This window comes from Rosa chinensis, chromosome 4, assembly GCF_002994745.2.
Source record: "Rosa chinensis cultivar Old Blush chromosome 4, RchiOBHm-V2, whole genome shotgun sequence".
In the NCBI taxonomy this organism is placed as follows: domain Eukaryota; kingdom Viridiplantae; phylum Streptophyta; class Magnoliopsida; order Rosales; family Rosaceae; genus Rosa; species Rosa chinensis.
Genome location: NC_037091.1, coordinates 65,285,764 through 65,292,589, shown reverse-complemented (window position 1 = coordinate 65,292,589; position 6,826 = coordinate 65,285,764).

Here is a 6,826-nt window from a genome sequence, read left to right as displayed (position 1 = left end):
CTTTAATGAAGAGGTGATGTACAAGAATAGGCAAGCAGCAGAGCCTAAAAGTCCTGTAAGAAAAGATCGGCAGTTTGTAAGATTGGAAGAATTGTCCAATAAAGATGTGTCTAAGGGAAATCATGGGGAGGAATGACAACAACAAGAAGCTCCTGAGGTCGCACAACCTGAAGAACAAGTTCCTAGTGATGAGCCAGTGACACCTCCTTTTGTACCAAGAGTATCGTCAAGAAGTACTAAAGGAATACCAGCTAATAGATACTCACCTTGTGCTAACTATTTATTGTTGACTGATTGTGGTGAACCAGTGAGTTATGATAAGGCAATGCAACATGAAGATTCTGCTAAGTGGAAGGGTACCATGCAAGATGAGATGGACTCTCTCATGTCCAACAATACTTGGGAGTTAGCTAAGTTACCAACAAGAAAGCAGCAGAGCCTAAAAGTCATGTAAGAAAAGATCGACAGTTTGTAAGATTGGAAGAATTGTCCAATAAAGATGTGTCTAAGGGAAATCATGGGGAGGAATGACAATAAAAGAAACTCCTAAGGTCGCACAACCTGAAGAACAAGTTCCTAGTGATGAGCCAGTGACACCTCCTTTTGTGCCAAGATATCGTCAAGAAGTACTAAAGGAATACCAGCTAATAGATACTCACCTTGTGCTAACTATTTGTTGTTGACTGATTGTGGTGAACCCGTGAGTTATGATAAGGCAATGCAACAGGAAGATTCTGCTAAGTGGAAGGGTGCCATGCAAGATGAGATGGACTCTCTCATGTCCAACAATACTTGGGAGTTAGCTAAGTTACCAACAGGCAAGAAAGCATTGCATAACAAGTGGATTTACAAGATTAAGCAAGCAGTTGATGGGAGCAAACGTTACAAGGCAAGGTTGGTTGTGAAAGGTTTTCAGCAAAGGAAGGGAATTGATTTTGATGAGATCTTTTCGCCGGTTGTGAAACATTCCACAATCCTGGTGGTGCTTGGTTTAGTGGAAGCTGAAGGTCTGTATTTGGAGCAGCTAGACGTCAAGACTGCTTTTCTTCATGGTGATTTGAAGGAGGTCATATACATGAAGCAACCACAAGGTTTTATAGTACCTGGTAAGGAGGACTTGGTATGCAAACTACAAAAGAGCTTGAATGGCTTGAAACAAGCCCCAAGACAGTGGTACAAGAAGTTTGATGCTTTCATGTGTGGGAGTGGCTACACAAGATGTCAATCGGATCACTATTGTTACTTCAAGAGGTTTGGCAAATGGAATATCATTCTTTTACTGTATGTGGATGATATGTTGATAGCTGGGAAGACTTCAATGAGATTAAGAAGTTGAAGAGAGAGATGTCAAACCAGTTCGCGATAAAGGATTTGGGTGAGGCGAAGAAAATCTTAGGTATAAAGATTATCTGTGATAAAGTGGTTGGTACTCTGAAGCTTTCACAAGCGGAGTGTGTTGAGAAGGTGCTTAGGCGATTCAATATGGATGAATGGAAAGTTGTAGGAACACCGTTGGCGGCTCACTTTAAATTGTCCAAGGAACAATCAACCAAGAGCTAAAAAGAGAAAGAATATATGAAGAATGTACCTTATGCATCAACAGTTGGATGCTTAATGTATGCTATGGTGTGTACTAGACCCGATATTGCTCATGCAGTTGGAGTTGTGAGTAGGTACACGAGTAATCCAGGAAAGCAATATTGGGAGGCTGTGAAGTGGATCATAAGGTATCTTCGGGGTACTACTGATATGTCTCTTTGTTTCAAGAGAGGTAGTGCTGAACTACAAGGGTATGTTGATGCAGACTTGGCAGGAGATCATGATACATGTCGGAGTACTACTAGTCATGTCTATATTGTGGGTGGTGCTGCAGTATCTTGGGTCTCAAATTTGCAAGGGCAAGTGGCCCTGTCCAAGTATGTAGCAGTCTCAGAGGCTGGTAAGGAGATGGTGTGGCTAAAGAAGCTGTTGGAGGAATTGGGTAAAAAGCAAGAGAATTGTGCGTTGCACAGTGACAGTCAAAGTGCAATTCACTTGGCAAAGAACCCTGCTTTTCATTCAAGGACTAAACACATTCCTATGAAGTATCACTACATACGAGAGCTCGTGGAGAACAAAGAGCTGCAATTATTGAAGATTCAAGGAAGTGAGAATCCTACTGATATGTTGACTAAGTCTGTGCCAATAAGTAAACTGAAGCTGTGCTTGGATTCAGTTGGTCTCCAAGTTTGATGGAGATGTTGGCTGTGATGATGGGTCTTGTGTTGCTATATTTGAAGAGTATTGAAGAATGTTAGCTACTGGCGTAATTGGCTCCAATTGGAAGATTGTTGGGTGTAGGTGTGTGGATCCCATTCCACATAGGATAAGGATTTGTTAATCCTTGATCAAAAAGGAGTTTTGATTGTTTCCTACCTGCTTACATAATCCTACTTGGTAATGGTTTCTATGTCTATTGAGAATAGGTTTCCAATGTCTTATAGGGTCTAGTTAGATATCTCTAAATAGGGGTGTTAGCATTGAAGCCACCCTCAAGTGCAAGAGGTACAAGTTATAGAATAGGGGATTAAGTAAGGATGTCAAATCCAAGAGGATTGGTAAATCTTTTCCTAGCTAGGGAAAACCTAAGGAAAAACTAGAAGAATATGCAAATGTACAATCACAAACAAAGGCTCACAAGTGAACCAAAGTTCATGGTGAGTATGTGCAAGATGGTGTGTAGAGATTTGATTTTGATTTTGAGATTGGTTTATATTCAAATTGAAACAATGAAAGCAAGTAATATAAACTAAGCTAAACTAAACAAGTTGTTATCAAATGGATGGGAGTTAGGGCATCGGTTTTCACCTTTTGCCTCCCTTGCAAGCATTAAAGCAATTGAATATGAATGATGCAAAGCTAATTGTCCAACTACCGTCTTAGCATCCGGATAGGACTACTAAGGCTTAAACCCCTTTTATTTTATCAACTCTAACCGGATAAGTCTAGAGCTAACTACCTAGAGACAAATTCAATTACCGGATAGGTCTCAATCCTTTGCCCCTAAATGTATAAAGCTTAGAGTTTAGGTAACCAAGCAAGCAAACCAATCCTATCTCTAGGTGATTTTAGCTCACTACCCTCACATGCACACATGGTGTGCTTTCATGCTCCCTTTTTGCCTAAAGGTAATCAATCTCTAGGAAAAACTTCATGTCATGGTAAACACATAACTCAAATTGATTAGGTCTAAGTAATACATTCAACTATTGACTTATCATGTGAGAATGACAACATGAATTTGCATCAATTTATAAACAGAAGCATTAATACAAGCAAGTTTGGCTAGGGCTTTCAACCCTGGCCCCAACTAGTTCACTACTCACACATAGCTAGATACACAAGCTTCAACATTCTATTAAACATCAAATACATAAAGAGATAGGAAGTAAAGGGTGACTATTGATGATGCCGGAAGAGGTGGTGGAGATGGGTCTCCAAGAACATGATGTGGTGGTAGTCACCTCCTTCTCCTTGCTCCAAGCTCGTGATATTGGTAAGAATAGTGAAATTTGGAATCTCTAAGGTGAGTTGTGGTGTTGAGTGGTGGAGGAAATGGAGGTTGTAGTGGTGGAAATGGTGGTGTCTTCTCTAGAGGGAAAATGGATCTTGGATAGGATGAAGATGATTGAATAGAGTCAAGAATGCTGAAGAATTAGTCTTTGCCCTCTCTTTGATCAGCTATGTATGTCCTCTTTGGTCTCAAAGTGTGCAAGAGATGCTCTTACACCATTGTCCCCCAAATGGTCTCAAATTAGCAAGGTGACAAAATGACAAGGTGTAGGGAGATATTTGAATTTCAAGTGATAGGAGATTCTCACAACCATGGTCCTCCTTTGCTGGAGAAAGGACCCTCCATGAGTGGTGGCTCGCCGGAAAAATTTGCCGGAAAAATCGCCGGAAAAGTCGATTTGCAATTTGCTTCCAATCTTCGTGTCTTATTCCCCTAGCTTCAAATCTCCGCATTTCAAGCCTCAAATAGTCATTTCATTCTCAATGCAAGGTTTCCTACAAATAAAAGGAAATGGATTAAAAATGGTAAAATAGCATGGAAGACAAATCAATTTTCATAATTATGGGACATAATTGCATAAGTAATTTGTGACTCAACAAGAGGCATAGGTTGTAGTAGTAGATTAAGTCTTTGAAGCATTAAACAGAGAGAGCAAGTGAGGTCTTGAGAGTTGGTGAGAACTTCTCGTGAGAGATTCGTGTATTCTTGTTTGTGTATTCCTCTTCTTCTATAGTGAAACCCAAATAGCTCGGGGACGTAGGCAAAGTTCTTTGCTGAACCTCGTTAACAAGTTCGTGTGTTCTAGTTTGTTTTCTCGATCGTTTATCTATATTGTTTTGCACTTGTCTGCTTTCACAAGAGGAATTCTAGGTCGAATTTCTAACACCAGTTGCGGGATTATAGAAGGAGTGGTTCGGAGGCAAGTGAATTTCTATTACGTGAAATTGATACTGGTCATCATCATCAACAATATCACCACCATTAGTACTAGTACCATTGATCTTGTTGTTGATCACGAGCGGCGTACGCAATGCGAGCAAACTACCTTGAGCAACCCAATATAGAATTCCATTGTTACCAAAGCTAGCCCAACACCTGATGTCGAAAAACTTGAAGCCTTGCGGACATGGTACAACTATCTCTCTCCATTCACCGATCTCAGTAGAGAAGACCTGAATATTAAATTTCAAACACTTGTTCCGCGTTTTAGGACCAAGTATATATTCTCACAACCTTGCACCTATACTCGGCATTAATATTAAGGCCGGCAGTACTGGCTTCGTAATAGTAAGGCTCACAGATGAATCCCAAAGGTTGTAGTTGATGGCATCGAGGGGTTGGAGGAAGATAACCAGCTGCATGGTGCGCGGATTGCAGGTGTAGTAATCACGGTCGTTTTGCTTTTCAGTCACTACTAGAGAAAACCCATTTGGAGACAAATTTTTTCGAGATGAACCAATTTTTCGTCCCCCAAACACATGATTAGAGACAAAAAAAATTATTTCGTCCCTAAAAATTTTGTTTTCAAAACTCTTAATTCGACACTATTTAGAGACAAATAAGTTTCAATTAGAGACAAAAACAATCTGTCCCAAAATTTAATTAGGGACGAAATTTAATTTAGTCTCCTAAACGTTTTAGACTTTGCAAATAATTGGTAAAATTTAAGTAGTTAGTTGCGCCAAATTTCAAATTTTAGACAAAAAGAATTACGAGCGAAAAATTTCTTCTCTAATTTTGTTGGCGGTATTTTTCTTTTTTAAACTTTTTAGCCGCAGGGGTTTGGCAAAAATAAACAGTGTATAGTGATTGATTGAGATTGAAATGATGTATTTTCGATCTCACATATAAATAGCCTCTCCATTTATTTTTCTTCTCCCCTAGTCTCAGTTCTTCGAACTATTTGATGATCACTGCTTTGCGACTTGCCCATACGAACATCCTAACACCAATGCCTCCCAACAACAGTGTCTCTATCATGTAACCCCTCTCACATATCTCGCATCTCTTAGTTTCTCTTCTTCTCATTTAGTACTCTAAATATAGCATTAGGGTTTTCAATGTTGCAGAATTTCAATCTTTTTTTAGTTTTGGTACTGCTAATTTTTGTTTATTGATGTCGTAGTAAGGTTAGAGGCGCGATTAGAAGACTTGCATTGCTGACTGTTACTAAGAACTTAAGAGAACTTTTTTGAAAATCCGGAATCTAGATCATTTTCTATATGAAAAGAGTTTATGGTTCTTTTATTTTAATTATTTTATCCATTAAAATAATAGAGTTTGTTAACCAAAGCATAGTTTTTTACGTAAATATCCCTTATATAGATACTAGGAGAACTACGTACGTGAAAAAGGATAAACAAGTAAAATTAGAAAGTAAAATTACAAAGAAAACCCAGAAGAATCTCATCCCCCATCTCTCTTCGACCAACACAGAGAGCCTCATTCTCCATCTGAATTTTTTTTTTTTTTTCAAACCATATAGCCAAACCATCCAAACCTTATATCGTGCTGCTCATTTCATGGGTCTCAATTCATATTCGTTCTCTATGCTGGTAAGCCCTTCGATTTAGTGAATTAGCCGATTTAGGGTTTTAATTTGAAATTTGATTTGTTTTTGCTGGGTTATGGTCGAATTGGGATGCGGGGTTATCGAATGTCAAAAGCTGGTGTTTGTTGTCTCCGAGCTCAACAAGAAATTTCAGAAGAAGCTGGTGTGTCAGAGCCCGATTCGAGGTGAGAGTCAGGTTATTCATGATTCGAGTTTTGGCTACCGTCTTTAGGTGAAACACCGGTTCTCTCAATAAAGGCTTAGACTTTCCTTCAATCTAGGGATTTTCTCTGATTTGGGGTTTTTGAGATTTCCGAATAAAATTCGGTGTCTTTGATTATTGTGCATCTATCTCTTGCTGGGTACTCTATTTCTATCTGGGTTTGCTTCAATTGCACTAAATGTTTTGGTTGAATTTCTGGTTGTTTATCATGTATTTCACAAGTGAAAGTGATAGTGAGTCATGTTCTCATCTCTCTCTCCGCTGGCTCCTCGAGTTACGAGATATGATGCCCGCCTCACTGCTTTAAGGTCCTTCTCCTTCTGCAGGATCCCACCCCCACCAGGCAAGTTCTTTTCTATCTCACTATGCCTATTGCGTGAGGATGTGTACCATGTTGTCAAAGCTTTCGCTATGATAGGAGAGTGGGTGAGTGCTGAAGCAAAGCTCTATACTCAAGTCTTGGTAAGGAGCAAGAATGTTTTTGTCTTATTTTTGGTGT